The following is a 22,113-nucleotide window of genomic DNA, read 5'->3' as shown; positions in this document are numbered from 1 at the left end:
ATTTGTCCATTTCTTCCACGTTGTCCATTTTATTGGCATATAATTGCCAATAGTAGTCTCTTATGATCCTTTGTATTTCTGTGTTGTTTGTTGTGATCTCTCCATTTTCATTTCTAATTTTATTGATTTGATTTTTCTCCCTTTGTTTCTTGATGAGTCTGGCTAAATGTTTGTCAGTTTTATTTATCTTCTCAAAGAACCAGCTTTTGGCTTTGTTGATTTTTGCTATGGTCTCTTTTGTTTCTTTTGCATTTATTTTTGCCCTAATTTTTAAGATTTCTTTCCTTCTACTAACCCTGGGGTTCTTCATTTCTTCCTTTTCTAGTTGCTTTAGGTGTAGAGTTAGGTTATTTATTTGACTTTTTTCTTGTTTCTTGAGGTATGCTTGTATTGCTATGAACCTTCCCCCTTAGCACTGCTTTTACAGTGTCCCACAGGTTTTGGGTTATTGTGTTTTCATTTTCATTCATTTCTATGCATATTTTGATTTCTTTTTGATTTCTTCTGTGATTTGTTGGTTATTCAGCAGCGTGTTGTTCAGCCTCCATATGTTGGAATTTTTAATAGTTTTTCTTCTGTAATTGAGATCTACTCTTACTGCATTGTGGTCAGAAAAGATGCTTGGAATGATTTAAAATTTTTTAATTTACCTAGGCTAGATAAGGGGATGACAGAGGATGAGATGGCTGGATGGCATCACCGACTCATGGACGTGAGTTTGAGTGAACTCCGAGAGTTAGTGATGGACAGGGAGGCCTGGTGTGCTGCAATTCACGGGGTCGCAAAGAATCAGACACAACTGAGCGACTGAACTGAACTGAACTGAAAGCTAGATTTATGGCCCAGGATGTTATCTATCCTGGAGAAGGTTCCGTGTGTGCTTGAGAAAAATGTGAAATTCATTGTTGTGGGGTGAAATGTCCTATAGATATCAATTAGGTCTAACTGGTCTATTGTATCATTTAAAGTTTGTGTTTCCTTGTTAATTTTCTGTTTAGTTGATCTATCCATAGGTGTGAGTGGGGTATTAAAGTCTCCCATTATTATTGTGTTATTGTTAATTTCCCCTTTCATACTTGTTAGCATTCGTCTTACATATTGCGGTGCTCCTATGTTGGGTGCATATATATTTATAATTGTTAGATCTTCTTCTTGGGTTGATCCTTTGATCATTATATAGTGTTCTTCTTTGTCTCTTTTCACAGCCTTTGTTTTAAAGTCTATTTTATCTGATATGAGTATTGCTACTCCTGCTTTCTTTTGGTCTCTATTTGCATGGAGTATCTTTTTCCAGCCCTTCACTTTCAGTCTGTATGTGTCCCTTGTTTCAAGGTGGGTCTCTTGTAGACAACATATATAGGGGTCTTGTTTTTGTATCCATTCAACTAGTCTTTGTCTTTTGGTTGGGGCATTCAACCCATTTACATTTAAGGTAACTTTGATAAGTATGACCCTGATGGAAGGACTTTGGCCACCTCATGCGAAGAGTTGACTCACTGGAAAAGACCCTGATGGTGGGAGGGATTGGGGGCAGGAGGAGAAGGGGACGACAGAGGATGAGATGGCTGGATGGCATCACCGACTCAACACACATGAGTTTGAGTGAACTCCAGGAGTTGGTGATGGACAGGGAGGCCTGGCGTGCTATGATTCATGGGGTCACAAAGAGTCGGACATGACTGAGCGACTGAACTGAACTGATGAGCCCGTTGCCATTTACTTTATTGTTTTGGGTTCGAGTTTATACACCCTTTCTGTGTTTCCTGTCTAGAGAAGATCCTTTAGCATTTGTTAGAGAGCTGGTTTGGTGGTGCTGAATTCTCTCAGCTTTTGCTTGTCTGTAAAGCTTTTGATTTCTCCTTCATATTTGAATGAGATCCTTGCTGTGTACAGTAATCTGGGCTGTAGGTTATTTTCTTTCATCACTTTAAGTATATCCTGCCATTCCCTCCTGGCCTGAAGAGTTTATATTGAAAGATCAGCTGTTATCCTTATGGGAATCCCCTTGTATGTTATTTGTTGTTTTTCCCTTGCTGCTTTTAATATTTGTTCTTTGTGTTTGATCTTTGTTAATTTGATTAATATGTGTCTTGGGGTGTTTTGCCTTGGATTTATCCTGTTTGGGACTCTCTGGGTTTCTTGGACTTGAGTGATTATTTCCTTTCCCATTTTAGGGAAGTTTTCAACTCTTATCGCCTCAAGTATTTTCTCATCATCTTTCTTTTTGTCTTCTTCTTCTGGGACTCCTATGATTCAAATGTTGGGGCGTTTAACATTTTCCCAGAGGTCTCTGAGGTTGTCCTCATTTCTTTTAATTCATTTTTCTTTTTGCCTCTCTGTTTCATTTACTTCTACCATTCTATCTTCTACCTCACTTATCCTATTTTCTGCCTCTGTTATTCTACTGTTGGTTCTGTCCAGAGTGTTTTTGATCTCATTTATTGCATTATTCATTATATATCGACTCTTTTTTATTTCTTCTAGGTCCTTGTTAAACCTTTCTTTCATCTTCTCAATCCTTGTCTACAGGCTATTTATCTGTAACTCCATTTTGTTTTCAAGATTTAGGATCATTTTCACTATCATTATTCGGAATTCTCTATCAGATAGATTCCCTATTTCTTCCTCTTTTGTTTGGTTTGGTGGGCATTTATCTTGATCCTTTACCTGCTGGGTATTTCTCTGCCTTTTCATCTTGTTTATATTGCTGTGTTTGGGGTGGCCTTTCCGTATTCTGGCAGTTTGTGGTTCCTCTTTATTGTGGAGGTTCCTCACTGTGGGTGGGCTTAAGCCAGTGGCTTGTCAAGGTTTCCTGGTTAGGGAAGCTTGTGTCGGTGTTCTGGCAGGTGGAGCTGGATTTCTTCTCTCTGGAGTGCAATGAAGTGTCCAGTAATGAGCTTTGAGATGTCAATGAGTTTGGTGTGACTTTGGGCAGCCTGTATATTGAAGCTCATGGTTATGTTTCTGTGTTGCTGGAGAATTTGCATGGTATGTCTTGCTCTGGGGTATGTCTTGCTCTGGGCTTGTTGGCCCTTGGGTGGTGCTTGGTTTCAGTGTAGGTATGGAGGCATTTGATGAGCTCCTATTGATTAATGTTCCCTGGAGTCAGGAGTTCTCTGGTGTTCTCAGGATTTGGACTTAAGCCTCCTGCCTCTGGTTTTCAGTTATTCTTACAGTAGACTCAAGACTTCACCATCTATACAGCACCGATGATAAAACATCTAGGTTAAAGAAGAAAAGTTTCTCCACAGTGAGGGACACCCAGAGAGGTACACAGAGTTACATGGAGAAGAGAAGAGAGGGGAGGGAGATAGAGGTGACCAGGAGGAGAAGAGGGGGAATCAAAAGAGGAGAGAGCAAGCTAGGCAGTAATCACTTCCCTATGTGCTCTCCACAGTCTGGATCCCTCAGAGATGTTCATGATGTTACACAGAGAAGAGAAGAGGGAGGAAGGAGACAGAGGTGGCCAGGAGGATAAAAGGGGGGATCAAGGGAGAGAGACAGATCTAGCCAGTAATCAGTTCCCTAAGTGTTCTCCACAGCCCAGAACACATAAAGAGATTAACAGAGTTGGGTAGAGAAGAGACAGAGAAGGCAATGGCACCCCACTCTAGTACTCTTGCTTGGAAAATCCCATGGGTGGAGGAGCCTGGTAGGCTGCAGTCCATGAGGTCGCTAAGAGTCGGGCACGACTGAGCAACTTCACTTTCACTTTTCACTTTCATGCGTTGGAGAAGGAAATGGCAACCTACTCCAGTGTTCTTGCCTGGAGAATCCCAGGGATGGGGGAGCCTGGTGGGCTGCTGTCTATGGGGTCATACAGAGTCAGACACGACTGAAGTGACTTAGCAGTAGCAGTAGCAGAGAAGAGAAGGGGGAGGGAGGAGATAGAGGTGACCTGGTAGAGAAAAAAGAGAGTCCAAAGGGGAAGAGAGCAGTCAAGCCAGTAATCTTGCTCCCAAGTAAAAATGGGTACTGAAGATTGGGTTCTTAAAGGTACAAAATTGATAACAAATACCAAAAAGCAAAGATTAAAAATCTAGAGTAGAGGTTGGATTCTCTAAAATACAATATTAAAGAAAAAAACAAAGTCACAAAAATTATTAAATATATGTATATATGAAGTTTGCTTTAAAAAATAGGGTCTTTTTTTTGCAAAGTAATAGTAGGTTATAAAAATGAAAATTAAAGGAGTAATAGAGGGCTTAAATTTTTTTATTTAAAAAATGATAATAGTAAAAATATATCTAGGACTTTCTCTGGTGTTGTTGTGGACAGTGTGGGGTCAGTTCATTTTCAGATATTTCCTTGATCGGGCTTATACTTCTCAAGATCTATAGTCCCCTTTCTATGTAGTTGGTGCTAACTACAGGGTTTTAATCTATTGCACTTGTCACTTCCAAGGCAGGTCCCTCTGTTTGTTTTGGCTTCTTCTGTTTACTGGTCTCTTCAGTGTCTAATTTCTGCCCTGACACAGGGGGCGGTGGTAGTCACTTTTTTAGGCTCACTTGTTCAGTCCTGCTGTGGGGAGGGAGGAACACTGCAAACAAATATCACTGGCATGTGCTTGCAGTGTCTGGGCCACACTGGGTTTGCCCCCACTCACGGTGTGCATGCTTTCCCAGTCTACACTGCTTAGGCTCTAGGTTGCTCTGCTGGGAACTGTCTGAGGTGGGCCTTGAGTTGTATGCACTTCCCAGGTCTAAGCCGCTCAGGTTCAGGTTCTCCGGTACTCCACAGAGGTGCAGACTTGGTTGGGCCTGTGTTTTGTGCCCTTCCCAGGTCCTAGCAGCTCAGATGACCAGGTGCTTGGCAAGCGCAGTCGCCCCCAGTTGGAGGCTGCGACTTATCACCTCCCCAGTCCCTGCCGCTCGGTTTTGTGGGTGTACAACCGACGCGCCTTCCAGGTGTGCCGTGTGTCTCTTCTGGGGAGCTGATCTCTGGCTGCAACCCTCCTGGTGGATGTTGTCCGTCCAGAATCCAAAGAAGTCTTGGTTAGCAACGAAGCCTGCTTGCAGTTTGGTAGAGGATGTCTCTCTGGGGCTGCAATTGCCCCCTTCTGACTCTGGCTGCCCTCACCTGCCTGTCTCCGGCAGGGGATGGGCTGGTCCACAGCTGTCTAGCTCTGCTCAGTCCTTTGTTCTGTGAGTGGGCCTGGCGGTGTCCTAGGTTAGGGCTTTTCACAGAATAGCTATCCCACAGTCTGGGTTGCTGTCTCAAGTTAGTTCCCTCAGATTGCCCTCAGGGCGTTCAGGCCCAGTCCTTACCCTAAGCAATGCAGCCCGCGCCTCCCTGTCCAGCCCCCGCCTGCTAGTGGTGGATGTGAGCGTCTGCACTGCTTCTCCGCTGGGAGTTGCTGTTGGGCACGTAATCTGTGGGGTTTAATTATTTATTTATTTTTCCTCCCAGTTATGTTGCCCTCTGAGGTTCCAAGGCTTGCCACAGACTCAACAATGAGAGTGTTTCCTGGTGTTTGGAAACTTCTCTCTTTTTTAAGACTCCCTTCCCAGGATGGAACTCCATCCCTACCTCTTTTGTCTCTCTTTTTAGCTTTTATATTTTCCACTACCCCCTTTTGAAGACAATGGGCTGCCTTTCTGGGTGCCTGATGTCCTCTGCCAGCATTCAGAAGTTGTTTTGTGGAATTTACTCAGCGTTCAAATGTTCTTTCAATGAATTTGTGGGGGATGAATTTGTATTCTCCCCCTCCTATTCCTCTGCCATCTTAGGACCACCCCAAAAAGTATAATTATTAATCCAGAAAAAGAAAAGGAGGAAATCCTGTCATTTGCAACAATGTGGCTGGACCCTGAGGATGTTATATTAAGTGAAATAAGTCAGACAGAGAAACAAATTCACCTTGTGAAATTTCACTTATGTGTGGAGTAAAAAAAACATTGACGGAATTCCCTGGCAGTCCAGTGTTTAGGATTCTGAGCTTCCACTGCCAGGGGCATAGGTTCAATTCCTGGTCACGGGACTAAGATCACACATGCTGTGCAGTGCAGCCAAAACCAAAGATTTCAAGCAAAACAAAACATAGAACTCAGAAACACAAAGTAAACGGTGATAGCCAGGACCTACGGGTGAGGGAAATGGAGTGTAGGTCAACGGGTAGCACTTTCAGTTATAAGATGACTAAGTTCCAGGATCTGGTGCAGGACTGAAGTTGCTATGAGAACGGAGCTTTGATGTTCTCACAGCAACAACTAAACAGCAATTCAGTGAGCTCCATACATGCTGTTCATCGTGAATGTCTCTCTTGTTCTCTCTCATCAGGACAAAGAGATATGTGATTCCTGCAAATGTGACTTAACTGTGTGATTTTTCATGCATCCTAATTGTCCTTGGCTTCCTGGAGCCAAAATATGTCCCAAAGAACATCCTGTCCCCTTTTTGTCAAGCAAGAGATTTGGGGTTTTCACATCGGTGTTTATACTTTTCCTTCTGGGTGTAAACTTTGTCAGTTTTGTTCCAAAATTTCTGTGATACAGTTATGCTATTGTTGCATTTTTCCATACTTCTAAACTATTCCCACACCTTTCCAGTAACTTTTCATGGTTTCAGGTGTTTTCCAGTTTTTTTTTTTAAAGGCATCTTGTTTACTTTTTAGGTTGTTTTCAAGAGCAATTCATGAGCATGTCTCAAGCATCTTTGGAATATATCATTAATTGGTAGTATCAGATTTTTTAAACATATGCATTAAAAATGAGGGTATATTTCATTCTATAAAGGACAGAAGAATATATAATTACTATAAGTCCAACAGGGGATAGATAAAGTATCATTTTGACACAGGATCTTTCAGATTTTGTCACTAGTCTCTCTTCTCAGCAAAAAGACACATTTTTTTGAATGCACTCACTTTTTACAAATACTTCATTAAGAGAACTGAATACTGGATGGAAAGATAAGCCCTAAATATTTGGTTGTGATGTTCTGTGCCCTGTCTAATAATATTAGAATTCTAAGGACACAAATGAATTTAACCCAAATTCCCAGAGATGTCACTAAGGCAATTTTCCATTATTATACTATGAAAAGAGCTAATGGCTCCCAGGAAAAAAAGGGGGTGATTTTGAAATCTGAATCTTCTTACTGCTCTCTTAAAACCTTATCATTGGGAAAAATGCATTCGGGGACTTTAAATAAAACTAATAATGAATCTAATCTTCATGTTGCTGTTTGATGGGGGTGGTGATGAGAAGGAATGGAGGCAGGATTAAGCTCTCTGATTGAAGTTACACTGACTGTTAGTAGGACAGACTTTCCATCAAAATGTACATTATACACCATTGAAAGTCATAAAAATGACTTATTATCTTTTTCTCTAAAAGATATGCATTACCTTAAACTGATATGGAAATAATAATCAGTTTTATTGGCCATAAACATTTTGGTCTTAAACTTAATGTATTTGTATAATTCAATAAACAGTTTTATAATGAATTCAAATTATTTCCAAGCAAAAGGCTGTATTACTACAGAAAAATATTTTGGTTAGTAAATTATGCAGATGGAATTCAAATGAATATAGCATGTTCCCATTAGTTGAGTTGCTAACTGAACATGATGATACCTGAAAAATAAACAGCTAGAGGGACTTCCCTAGTGGTTCAGAGGATAGGACTCCAAGTTCACAATGCAAGGGTCTACAACTGAGACCCAGTGCAACCAAATAAAAATGTATTTTTAAAAATCATTTTTCATAAGGAAGAATAAAAATAAAAATAAATGGCTAGAAAATGGACACATTCACAGCTGGAATGTGTCTAGAAAGAACAAACAGGTGGAGACCTTGCCCTGACACAGCCCAGATGCAGCCTTCTTACAGGTAAGGGTTGTAGTGCCATTAATATAATACATTGTTTGCCGAGGTCAATAAATGGTTCCATCATTTGATTTTTTGGTTTGTTTGAATACACTTAAGCAATATCAAACAAAAAATGGACTAATTAAGATTTTTCAGTCCAAAAGCTATGGGGCTTCCCAGGTGGCTCAGTGGTAAAGAATCCACCTGCCAATGCAGGAAACCTAGGTTTGATCCCTGGGTCGGGAAGATCCCCTGGAGCATGAAATGGCAACCCACTCCAGTATTCTTGCCTGGAAAATTCCATGAACAGAAGAGTCTGACAGGCTTCAGTCCATGGAGTCACAAATAGTTACACATGACTGAGCAGCTAAATAACAACCACATAGCCATTCATCAAAGGATTCATATCCAGACTGTACATAAAAATCTACCATAAATAACAAAAAAGGCAAACTAATTTTAAAAAAACTAAGTAGTAACTTCGGGTCTCAACCATCTCAAGGTGGTCAGCAAGTCCATTCTTTTTTGGGGGGGAAAAAGGGTGTATATATCTGTTTCTATACATCTCTCTATGTCAACTTCTGTGTGTTTAGAGTCTTGGTGAGCTGATACGACTACATTTATAAGATAATGTAGGTAAACTCTAGCATTCAGATCCTTACTCCCTATTTAAATTTGTGTCGTAGAGTTGTGTTATACCAGTTACACCCCACTGATGCACTTTGTTCTCCACATGTATTCTAGACTTTGTGCATTTTTCAATCTGCTTTTAGATAAAAAAATACAGGACTTAAGGTTGATGCTGAGGAAATTCATTCTATCACTCATTCATTTAACAGGTGTTTATTGAGAGCCTGTATTGTTTCTGTATTGATACATCAGGGAGCCAAATGGAAAAAGCCCTATTTTGGTCACTCTGCTGTGTAGCATTTACTTCAGTTTTGTTGTTGTTGTTGTTGCTTAGCAGAATGAAGATAAAGAGGAAAATTTTATGACATATTTGGGAGTCACACTTGTTCTTCTGATTTTGACTAAGTTCTCCAGATACATTGGTTTACAAAGTCACTTTTGCTCAGAATGGAACACCCTCTGTGTTCCATCAGTCCAGTTCAGTTCAGTCGCTCAGTTGTGTCCAACTCTTTGTGACCCTATGGACTGCAGCACACCAGGCCTCGCTGTCCATCACCAACTCCCAGAGTTTATTCAAACTCATGTCCATTGAGTCGGTGATGCCATCCAGCCATCTCATCCTCTGTCGTCCCCTTCTGCTCCCGCCTTCAATCTTTCTCAGCATCAAGGTCTTTTCAAATGAGTCAGCTCTTCAAATCGGGTGGCCAAAGTATTAGAGTTTCAGCTTCAACATCAGTCCTTCCAATGAATATTCAGGACTGATTTCCTTTAGGATGGACTGGTTGGATCTCCTAGCAGTCCAAGGGACTCTCAAGAGTCTTCTCCAACACCACAGTTCAAAAGCATCAATTCTTCGGTGCTCAGCTTTCTTTATAGTCCAACTCTCAAATCCATCCATACATGATTACTGGAAAAACCATAGCCTTGACTAGGCGGACCTTTGTTGACAAAGTAATGTCTCTGCTTTTTAATATGCTGTCTAGGTTGGTCAAAGCTTGTCTTCCAAGGAGTAAGCATCTTTTAATTTCATGGCTGCAGTCACCATCTGCAGTGATTTTAGAGCCCAAGAAAATAAAATCTGTCCCTATTTCCACTGTTTCCCCATCTATTTGCCAAGAAGTGATGGAACTGGGTGCCATGATCTTGTTTTCTGAATGTTGAGTTTTAAGCCAACTTTTTCACTCTCCCCTTTCACTTGCATCAAGAGGCCCTTTAGTTCTTCTTCACTTTCTGCCATAAAGGTGGTGTCATCTGCATATCTGAGGTTATTGATATTTCTCCCGGCAATCTTGATTCCAGCTGTGCTTCATTCAGCCCAGCATTTCTCATGATGTATTCTGCATATAAGTTAAATAAGCAGGGTGGCAATATACAGCCTTAATGTACTCCTTTTCCTATTTGGAACCAGTCTGTTGTTCCGTGTCCAGTTCTAACTGTTGCTTCCTGACCTGCACACAGGTTTCTCAAGAGGCAGGTCAGGTGGTCTGGTATTCCCATCTCTTTCAGAATTTTCTGCAATTTGTGGTGATCCACACAGCTCAACATTCAGAAAACTAAGATCATGGCATCTGGTCCCATCACTTCATGGGAAATAGATGACGAAACAGTGGAAACAGTTTCCACTGGAAAAATAAACAGACTTTATTTTTTTGGGCTCTAAAATCATTGCAGATGGTGATTGCAGCCATGAAATTAAAAGACACTTAAGGAAAGTTATGACCAACCTAGATAGAATACTAAAAAGCAGAGATATTACTTTGCCAACAAATGTCTGTCTAGTCAAGGCTATGGTTTTTCCAATGGTCATGTATGGATGTGAGAGTTGGACTGTGAAGAAAGCTGAGTGCTGAAGAATTGATGCATTTGAACTGAGGTGTTGGAGAAGACTCTTGAGAGTCCCTTGGACTACAAGGAGATCCAACTAGTCCATCCTAAAGGAGACCAGTCCTGGGTGTTCGTTGGAAGGACTGATACTGAGGCTGAAACTCCAATAATTTGGCCACCTCATGCAAAGAGTTGACTCATTGGAAAAGACCCTGATGCTGGGAGGGATTGGGGGCAGGAGGAGAAGGGGATGACAGAGGAAGAGATGGCTGGATGGCATCACCAATTCAATGCACATGAGTTTGGATGAACTCTGGGAGTTGGTGATGGACAGGGAGGCCTGGTGTGCTGCGATTCATGAGGTCGTAAAAGTCGGACACAACTGAGCGACTGAACTGAACTGAACTGAACACAGTCAAAGGCTTTGGTGTAGTCAATAAAGCAGAAATAGATGTTTTTCTGGAACTCTCTTGTTTTTTCGATGATCCAACTGATGTTCACAATTTGATCTCTGGTTCCTCTGCCTTTTCAAAAACCAGCTTGAACATCTGGAAGTTCATGGTTCACATATTGTTGACTGGTTTGGAGAATTTTGAGCATTACTGTACTAGCGTGTGAGATGACACCCTCTATGATAAAGTGTTAATCATAAATCTGACCCTTATCATCTCAGGAAATACCCAGGTAGGAGTCCAACACGACACCTAAGACTTTCCTTGTAACATCCAAGAGTCATGATCCTCTGCAAAACACCTGTTATAATTAGTAAATGAATTCAGTAAAGTTGCAGGATAAAAATCAACATACAAAATCAGTTGTGTTTCTATACATTTTTATCTGAAAAATAAATTTTAAAAATTCCAATTATAATAGTATCAAAAAAATAGGAATAAATTTAACCACTGATGCTGCTGCTGAGTCACTTCAGTCGTGTTGAACTCTGTGTGACCCCATAGACGGCAGCCCACCAGGATGCCCCATCCCTGGGATTCTCCAGGCAAGAACACTGGAGTGGGTTGCCATTTCCTTCTCCAATGCATGAAAGTGAAAAGTGAAAGTGAAGTTGCTCAGTCGTGCCCGACTCTTAGCGACCCCATGGACTGCAGCCTACCAGGCTCCTCCACCCATGGGATTTTCCAGGCAAGAGTACTGGAGTGGGGTGCCATTGCCTTCTCTGAAATTTAACCACAGAGATTAATAATATGTACATTTTTTAAATTAACATAAGTCATCCAAGTGATTATATAGGTTTCTGTGAGTTTTATAGATATGTAACTATTTTCTAGAATAAAATGTCTTTCACATTCCAAGCTGACTTTTAAAAGAACTTTGGCAAAAATAAAAGAACTTTGCAAAGATTAGTTCTTTTATAGTTAGGAGTTCCTGAATCATATTAGTAGGCAGAATTTTTAATACAGAGAAAATTAATTGTACAAAAATAATTTTGTTCACAGTCAAGCTTTCTAACTATCAAATCTCCTAGTTAAGCTTTCCTCCTAAAATGCCTATTATTCCAGCTAAGGAACTATTTATAGGAGCTCAAATTTTCATCAGATTGATGAAATATCATCTCTTTCAGAGAATGTTTTTCAGTTATTCATCTGGTAATGGTTTGAATTTTTTTAACTATGAGATTTCAAAATAAAAGAAGAAAGAAAATATTTAAATCCTTTTGCCATATTATTTTGACAAAGCAGCATATTTATTTAATAGAAGGTTTTCACTAGCAATTACAGTTTCCATTCAGGCCACTTCTTTTGTTCGAACAGTAATTAGTTTGGATTTGCTGTTGTTTACATCTCATTTCCTAGCTTCCTTACAAAGAAAATTGTGATTGGAATTGAGGGCTTTCAAAATTGTCCTTGAAACTCTCTGCCTCTTTCTAAGGAAGAAATTCTCTTTAAAACTGATGAGTTGACTAGAATCCTAATATGAATGCAGAGATGTGAAAGACCATCTCAGGGTCACATAGCTGATTAGTATCATGGTGATTTGAATATAGATCTGCTCCAAGTTCATGTTCTGGTTACAGCAAACACTGGTTTCCATAGTTGTCATCATTTTAGAATATTTTTCTGGAATCAAACTTCTGAAACATACTGTCCTAGTGCCTTCCCACTCCTAGGGTACTTGGTGATGTAGTAGTCCTTCTATGCCCATATTGTTGGGAACCCATGTTAGTGAATTCTAAGGCTGAGTTTTGCTTTTAATATTTATCTTAAAGTCAATTGATGACTCAGGAGTTCAAATTCTTTTAACACTTTTGATAATATTTGGAGTGCTTCTTAAGAGCATTTCACACTAACAACTGACTATCAATGTCTTGACCCAATATTCCTGAGTGCCAACTATGTGCCAGGCACTGTTCTGTTCTAGGAAGCCCCAAAGAACAAAAGAAATGCACATTTCCACTCTCTTGATTTACATTTTAGCAATTGAAAAGCAGTTTAACAATTAAGTAGGCAAAATAAGATTTATGGATAGTTTTAAAAAGAAGAGCAATGATTCTGGCTTATATTTTTAAAAGATAATTCTGTGTTGTGTAGAGAACAGACCCCAAGAAGTAGGGTGAGAACAGAGACCCGGTGGGAAGAATGGCCGACCATGTGATACAGCAGCGCAGGTGAGAGATGCTGGTGGTGTGGACAGGATCAAAGCAGGAACAGAGATTAGAAGGTTAGATTCAGGAAATACCTCCAGGGGAGAGCCAGGAGGATTATCTGGCTGAGGGGATGGAGGGGATGAGATGAAGAGAGGATTTAAAAATGAGTCCGAGGGCTGAGTAAACAACAAGAAGGATGCTGTTGCTTTCATCTGAGATTAAAATGGATGTAAGAGCAGCAAATTCAGGAAAAGTCTTCATACACTACAGACTGAGAAGTTAATTAGGAGTTTGAAAGGGACCCATGAGGCTTATCTCCATGTATCTCACAGAAGACTTGCTCTTTCCTTTGGATCTCTTTACAGCAAATTTTATTTATTTATTTATGGCATATTTTGCACCACTAAAAATATAATACATTCTCTCTTTGTAAGCAAAGTTGGTAATACAGGGTTAAAAAGAACGAAAGCAAAGTCTAATTTCAGACTATTGACAAGAAACCCACTGAAAATAAGTTATCAGAGAAAATTTAAAGGGATTGACTGGGTTAAGTTATACTAAGAGCATCGTTTTCTTCTGTAATAAAAATGTAAGTTTTAAAAAATCTGCTCCCTCTCACTAATAGTTACATACATATTAAATTTACAGCAGAGCAACCAAAATTCTCCAAGCCAGGCTTCAACAGTACACGACCCGTGAACTTCCAGATGTTCAAGCTGGATTTAGAAAAGGCAGAAGAACCAGAAATCAAATTGCCAACATCCGTTGGATCATAGAAAAAGCAAGAGAGTTCCAGAAAAACATCTATTTCTGCTTTATTGACTATGCCAAAGCCTTTGACTGTGTGGATCACAACAAATTGTGGAAAATTCTGAAAGAGATGGGAATACCAGACCACCTTATCTGCCTCCTGAGAAACCTGTATGTAGGTCAAGCATCAACAGTTAGAACTGGACATGGAACAACAGCTTATTTCCAAATAGGAAAAGGAGTACGTCAAGGCTGTACACTGTCACCCTGCTTATTTAACTTAATATGCAGAGTACATCAAGCGAAATGCCAGACTGGATGAAGTACAAGCTGGAATCAAGATTGCCAGGAGAAATATCAATAACCTAAGATACACAGATGATACCACCCTTATGGCAGAAAGTGAAAAAGAACTAAAAAGCCTATTGATGAAAGTGAAAGAGGAGAGTGAAAAAGTTGGCTTAAAACTCAACATTCAGAAAACAAAGATTGTGGCATCTGGTCCCATCACTTCATGGGAAATAGATGGGGAAACAGTGGAAACAGTGACAGACTTTATTTTTTGGGGGGCTCCAAAATCACTGCAAATGGTGATTGCAACCATAAAATTAAAAGATGCTTGCTCCTTGGAAGACAAGCTATGACCAACCTAGACAGCATATTAAAAAGCAGAGACATTACTTTGCCAACAAAGGTCCGTCTAGTCAAAGCTATGGTTTTTCCACTAGTCATGTATGGATGTGAGAGTTGGACTATAAAGAAAGCTGAGAGCTCAAGAATTGATGCTTTTGAACTGTGGTGTTGGAGAAGACTCTTAGGAGTCCCTTGGACTGCAAGGAGATCCAACCAGTGCATCCTAAAGGAAATCAGTGCTGAATATTCATTGGAAGGACTGATGTTAAAGCTGAAACTCAATACTTTGGCCACCTGATGCAAAGAACTGACTCATTAGAAAAGACCCTGATGCTGAGAAAGATTGAAGGCAGGAGCAGAAGGGGACGACAGAGGATGAGATGGCTGGATGGCATCACCAACTCTATGGACATGAGTTTGAACAAGCTCTGGGAGTTGGTGATAGAGAAGCGTGCTGCAGTCCATGGGGTCACAAAGAGTCCGTCAGACATGACTGAGTGACTGAACTGAATCTATTTGTTCAAGGCTGTGGACTGGTCAACATTAGCTGATGTTTACTTACTTATAATTAAAAGACAAAATTCTAAGCTGGAGAACATATTACATTTTTTTTTAGGTTTAAAAATGAAATGATTGATAGTCATAGTTTTTGGGGAACATTCTGTTTCTAAAAATCCATTTGCCATTGCTGTTGGAAGCTATGAAAATATCAACAAGATCATCAAGTGCACTAATGATGTGCTATTCCTTCGAGAGGATCGTAATGTTATGCTCTCAGATATGGGTTTGGAGTGGCTGAAACAAGCCGACAGCACATACAATGTGAGTGTTTTTGCCAGGCGTGGGGCGGGCATTTGGCGGGATTCTGGTGGAGTCCATACCCAGACTGTTAGCTGCACAGAGCGAGACAGTCACAGGTATGAATAAGTGGAACATGTTTTGTAACCTGTATTCTCATGAGTGTAATGAGCCTGGTGGTTCTCACCTGGCCCCCACACACCGAAAGGATATAAAGGCACCGCCACACACTGGAAGGTCCTCAAGCCAAGGTGCTGGGGCTACCCTCATGATGTCCTTCCAAATGTCCTTCCAAACTCCGTCACTCTGTTCCTCATGTTTGTGCTCTTCAAGTTAAGTAGGCTTTGAGGTAAACCACAGGTCTGTGTACATCAGTAGATGTTTGAATTTAGTCTTTTGCCATGAAAAGTGTGATACATTTCTATACTAGAGAGTATAAATGTTTGAAATGATTTCAGATTCCACATTGTAACTAATATTTCAGAAACTACCACTTGTCCGATTTGAGTGCAATAGCAAAGAAGACCCAACATATAGAGAAAGCCACTAGCCAGCAACTCCATTCTCCACTGTGCAGTTAGAATAAACTTCAGAAAACATGAATCTGACCTGCGGCCCCAACAGGGCCAGAAGAGAGACCCTCAGTGAAGTACCTACGTACTCAGGAGGTAGCCCAGACTTCTCCGTGTGACTATGAGGAACACTAAGATTTGATCGTGCCTCATTTCTTCAGTTTCATCTTTTCATTTCTCTCTTTATTTTCTAATTTTCCCCCTGTTCCATACTCTCAGGGAGGGTTTTTTGTTTGTTTCTTTCAAATTACCAGAAATTGAATTTATTCAAGAATAGCAGAGGAATTGCAGTTCGGGAAACACAAGCTGTTTGGTTTGAGGAGGGCTGTATTATTTCAGAAGGCATGCAAAGAACCCAGTTAGGGGTCCAAGTAGCAAATTCATAGGCTTGAGTGAGGATGGCTTGAGCTTCTTCTGGATGCTCAGCAGTCAGGATATTTATGTTCCAGTTTTCCATAAGTCAGGCATTTAGGGGAAATTACATTTCAATAAAGTTCATTTTCCTTTGGGCAAATGGTTGAGATTCATTTCTTATTTCCGGTTCCATTTTAGACTGAAATTTGGGGAGTGTTTTTTATTATGTCTTCTGAGTCTAAAGAAAATGTTTTAATATACAACTTTACTGCTTCCATAATGTTTATAACATAAAAGTGCTTTCCTAAGTATTATTTCTTTTTACTCTTACAAGTACACAATACATAATATCATCCAATTACAAATTTACGATTTAAGGCACTGAGTCATAGGAGTTGAGAAACATCCTTAAATCATGTTATTAAGTGAAAAGGACTGGTATTTAAGTCTTATGATTTAGTTCAATTCTAAGATTGATATAGGGCTGTAATTCTTGCTACAACTCCTAAATTTACAATTTTGAACTCATCAAAATTGTACCATTATTTTCTTAATAACCTACTATCATAAATGCTATTTACTTGAGATACAAAGGCTTCCCTGGTGGCTCAGTTGGTAACAAATCCACCTGCAATGCAGGAGACCCTGGTTCAATCCCTAGGTTGGGAAGATCCCTGGAGTTTATAATGGCAACCCACTCCAGTATTCTTGCCTGGAGAATCTTGTGGACAGAGGAGCCTGGTGGGCTATAGTTCATGGGGTTGCAAATAGTTGGACACGACTGAAGTGACTGAGCACACATGCACAGTAAAAAATTAAAGGTAAAAATTCTCCTACAGAATCACACACAAAATAAATGTCTAAATTTCTTCACATTCAAAACATAAAGGTCCTTTTGAATTGATCTTGGCCAGTAGCTGTTAAACACAGAATCACTGTGATTAACTGGTTTTCATAACTCTAGTCACAGTCTTGACCTCTTTGACACTATCGAAATTACCAATATAATTTCTAGGGCACAAGAGAGATCACCTAAATTGATTTGGCTCATAGCTTCATTTATAGGGTTTAGAGCATTCATTTTGGATTCTTGTAGGTTTGTATTGGAGTCCAAGATCTGCCACTGTGTGAATTTGAGGACCTTTCTTATCCATCAGGACAGGCTAAATCATGCTTTGACATCAAATGACACCAACACTTCAGTGGCTCATGGTGGCAGAAGTTTATTTCTCTTCCAAGCCACATGTCCATTCCATGTTGACCACAATGACCACGTGCCCATCTTGGGGGTTGTTAAATTTACTCAGAGCAAATGACATCTAGACTGAGACTGAGGTGAAGGGGAAGACTATGGATGTGGCAGAGGGAAATAGTTTGGTCAGAAACGCCTTGGGAGAACAGTCACGAGATGAGAGAATGTTTAGAAACTGAGTAGAACTAGTTTTTAGAGGCCATGCTCAGTTTCTGATTTACCAATTATCTCTGTGACCTCAGGAAATTTACTTAAACTCTCTGAAACTCAGTTTCCCCCTCAAGTGAGGAGAATAATATTACCAACATTTTAGCGTCAAATGTCTAATGATTGAATAAGATAACACATGTGAAAATTTCTAACACATTGTCTGGTACTTAATAAACAACAGTTTTTCATTTTCTGGGTGTAAAATTGTGCATCAGATGTAAACATAACAGAATGGTCAGAGAAGCTCTCAACACCAAACCTCATGGGTCTGATGATGAGATAAAATAGAAATGGAAGCTAGATGCTTTGTGTTTCCAAACAAACAATTGTGATTCAAAGCATCTTGTTTCCATTCATGTTTGTGTTTTATAATTTTCAGTACCCATGCACAAACTCTTCTCTGGGTTCTACAGAAATATCAACACAAGTAAGACAAAGTTTCTCAAAATCTGTAGATGTCAAAGTGTCTGAAACCTAATGGGACGGACAATGCGAACCATACTGAACTGGCCTGACATTTACTTGCTCAGTGGTTCCATTTAAACACAATCTTTTCTGATAACTCAGGGTTTTCTCAGCCACCACAATGAATGCCTATTTGTACAATCATTTTGGCATTGTACAAATGCCAATTTGTACAACTGGCTATCAATAAAGACAGCCAACAAAAATGGACACATCTTAATTATTTTATTTTTCATTGGGTTTTCACAATATCTAAATTAAGCTGACTGATGAACATTTGATTGACATTCTTTCCATTAAGTTATTATGATGTCAAAAACTCAATGAAATCCAGCGGGTGATTTAATGATACCATATTTTCAAATTGACACAAACTTTGTTTAAAAAGAAAGAAGAGAGAAGAGACAGAATGGAAGATTTAAAATATTGGACATTTACACCAAGTAAGAATTCCTTTAAAAGCAGGAAAGTATTGGTTGTAGCTGGTAGCTGCAATGAATCACAACATCTGATAAAGAAAGATAACGAAGAGCTTTTCTTTCTTCTGTCCTCATCTTTGTAGAATAATAAAAGACTTTTCTTTGAAATGATTTTATTTTTCTATATAAGGCCCTTCTATTATTATAAAAGGTTGCAAATGATTTGTGTTTAAGAGTGAATGGAAGCTCATGTGTCATTAAACATACACTTTTGGCCCCTTGGTGCAGTATCAGACCTTGGATACCCCTCAGTGAGGCTCAGCAAGGTCTTACACTATACTACATTCCTTAATTGTGTGGTATCTATGGGCTCCCCTGGTGACTCAGATGGTAAAGAATCCTCCTGCAGTGCTGGAGACCTGGATTCAATCCTTCGGGCAGGAAGATCCCCTGGAGAAGGGAATGGCTACCCACTCCAGTGTTCTTGCCTGGGAAATCCCATGGACAGTGGAACCTGGAGGGTACAGTCCATGAGGTCTGCAAAAGAGTCGGACACTATTGCAAGACTAAACAATAGAAACAGCAACATTTCAGTATAACTTTCATAAACCAGATACTTGTAGAATTGACCACTGAGATCAATTTAAGTATTTGGTGTGTGGCATCAAGTGTAAAGCAATGTTTCCACTTGGCCATTTAAAATAACAGCAGAAGGAATATATTTCAATCTGCTGATAACCCACAATATATCAAACTTTGATGTTTTCACCTCCTTTCATCTTGAGTCTGGAATACATATTAGGTAGTGTGAAAAAGACTGCCAGTGCTCACCCAATAGCAGGGGCTCCTCTTCTGGGCTGAGGGCAGAGCTGCTGGGTCCCTGAGTCACTGCTTGGAGACAAGCCACAATCCACTTGGACTGCACTTGACAGTGATGTGAATAAGAAAAACACCTTTCCTGTGGCTGGTCCTGGAGATTGGGGTCGTTTGTGACTGTGATTCCCTATGGCTTTGACAAGTGGACTCTGCAACACTGAGGTACCACTTCACCCTTACAGAAGGCTTGGTCCTGCCAGTGCACTTATGGGAGATGCATGGACCGTCTGATCTAAAGACATTGTCACTGGAGAATGCACGTGACTGAGGATCTCTCTCTTGGCTTTTCTGCCCCACCCAAAGTTGAGTGCAACTCATGGTTATTGAACATATTTTCAACAAGTCAACATTGTTTGTTAATCAGCTATATACTAATACAAAATAAAGTTTTTTTTTTCATCTGTCCTTAACCTTAATGGCTAATATTTGTTGAGTACATACTCTGTGCCTGGCAGGCTTAATATTTGTTTTTTCATTCATTCTGTTTATTCAACAAATACTGTGGAGCACCTTTGTGATGGCCAGTAATGTTTGAGATCCTAGGGACTCATTTATTTATCTCAGCCACTTTGTGAGTTGAGTATACTTCTTCAATTTACAGATATAATAGAACAACTCCAGAAATACAGGTCTAGCCCTGACTTTTTGTCAGCACTTCAAAAACATGCTTAGTCTCCACAAGCAGAGTGCCCACCCTTAGAAATGGTCATGATAATATTCACAAGGAAAATGATGACATACGAAAGGAGATGATGTAGTTTATGGTGCTTTTATTGCCGCAAACTGTTATAGAAAGGCATTGTTGCTGGCGTGCCTAAGGTGATTTTTGCAACACAAAATAAGGAATATATTAATATTTCAAAATTTTTTCATTGTTTTCCCTCCTTGAGAATCATTTGAGGTCTATTTGAAGGAAGAAACATAAAAATGCCTCTTCTAAGGAAAATAGTTTCGAGTCTTGGAGCCAAAGTCTTTATTCTTTCAAGGCACAGCCACAGAGCCATGCCAAAGGTCACATTTCTGCCAACACACAGAATACCAAAGCTCTGGAGTAAGACCTTGTTCATTACCACGCAATTTGAGTTTACATTTTGACCTTAAAAATCATCCATCATGGTGGTAGGTTGTAGCCAAGGTGACTCTGCCCAAAGAAAGAAAAATGGATTTAGTGACCTTCTGAATCCTGTTCCTCAAGAATTCTGTTGTCTATAAAATGCATTCTGAAATAGTTTATAGCAAAACATCTACCAGGACTAAAATGATTTTCAAAAATGTAAAATGACTATGTGCACATTTTAGGCATGAAAAGATTTCATTTGACTCTTTTCCAACATGATGACTTTCATTTAGAAATAGAAAGATGAACTATTTTTTAAATTTAAAATAAGACTTCTGAGTTACAGAGCAGCTTGAAGCCTATACAATAGCAATTACCACATAATTAAAAGTCACATGGTCCCTGGTCATGAATGCCGGGAAGGTCTACATCTTATTGGACTGTCTTTAAGAGCCATCACTGAGCACAGAGAATGAGTAAACAACCTTGAGTTATGGAAGACATTCTCCTAAGGATGAAACTTAATTAAAGAGGAAGAATGTATTGTTTTAAAACTATTTCAGGCCTTTGCATGAAGTTCCAGAAATCTGGCCAGAGAACAAAGGAACAAAGCGACTCTTAGAAGGAGCTGGTTAGTCATCCATATGTCATGATTATGGCGTCTCATTTGTACTTGTGCTTGATTTTCTAATTGCCTCTTTGGAACTCATACAGTGAGCCCCTGAGAAGGCAAACACTGTGTGTATCAAATAGGAATTCAGACAGAATAGCTGGCATTACCTGCTACAGGGTTGAATTATTTCCCTCATAAAGACAACTTCAAGCACTAAGCCCCAGGACCAAAAGATGTGACCTTTTTTGGAAATACAGTTTCTACAGAGGTAGGTCCTTTAAAAGGGCTTCCCTCATAGCTCAGTTGGAAAAGAATCTGCCTGCAATGCAGGAGACCCAGGTTCCATCCCTGGGTTGGGAAGATCCCATGGAGAAGGAAATGGCAACCCACTCCAGTATTCTTGCCTGGAGAATCCCATGGACAAGGAGCTTGGCAGGCTACAGTCCACAGGGCTGCAAGAGTCAGACACAACTTAGCGGCTGAACGACCACCAGGTACATTAAAATAAGGTCATTAGGGTGGGCCTTAATCCAGTGTGACTGAGGTCCTTATAAAAAGGGGAAATGTTGTCAGAGACATGCATACTGGGAAAACTGTGTGAAGATTAGAGTTATGTTGCCACAAGCCAAGGAGAGTCTGGGGCTACCAGAGGCTGCAAGAGGCAAAGAATACTTCCCTTCAGCATAAAGTGCTTCCCCTAAAGAATCCATCCACCCAAAAATATACAATGGAGAAAAGACAATCTCTTTAACAAGTAGTGCTGGGAAAACTGGTCAACCACCTGTAAAAGAGTGAAACTAGAACACTTTCTAACACCATCAGATCAGATCAGATCAGTCGCTCAGTCGTGTCCGACTCTTTGCGACGCCATGAATCGCAGCACGCCAAGCCTCCCTGTCCATCACCAACTCCTGGAATTCACTGAGACTCACATCCATCGAGTCAGTGATGCCATCCAGCCATCTAATCCTCTATCGTCCCCATCTCCTCCTGCCCCCAATCCCTCCCAGCATCAGAGTCTTTTGAGAAATGCTGGATTGGAAGAAACACAAGTTGGAATCAAGATTGCCAGGAGAAGTATCAATAAAACACCACCCTTATGGCAGAAAATGAAGAGGAACTAAAAAGCCTCTTGATGAAAGTGAAAGTGGAGAGTGAAAAAGTTGTCTTAAAGCTCAACATTCAGAAAACGAAGATCATGGCATCCGGTCCCACCACTTCATGGTAAATAGATGGGGAAACAAT

Source organism: Bos mutus, chromosome 14 (assembly GCF_027580195.1).
Source record: "Bos mutus isolate GX-2022 chromosome 14, NWIPB_WYAK_1.1, whole genome shotgun sequence".
Classification (NCBI taxonomy): Eukaryota; Metazoa; Chordata; class Mammalia; order Artiodactyla; family Bovidae; genus Bos; species Bos mutus.
This window is presented reverse-complemented; position numbering follows the sequence as displayed.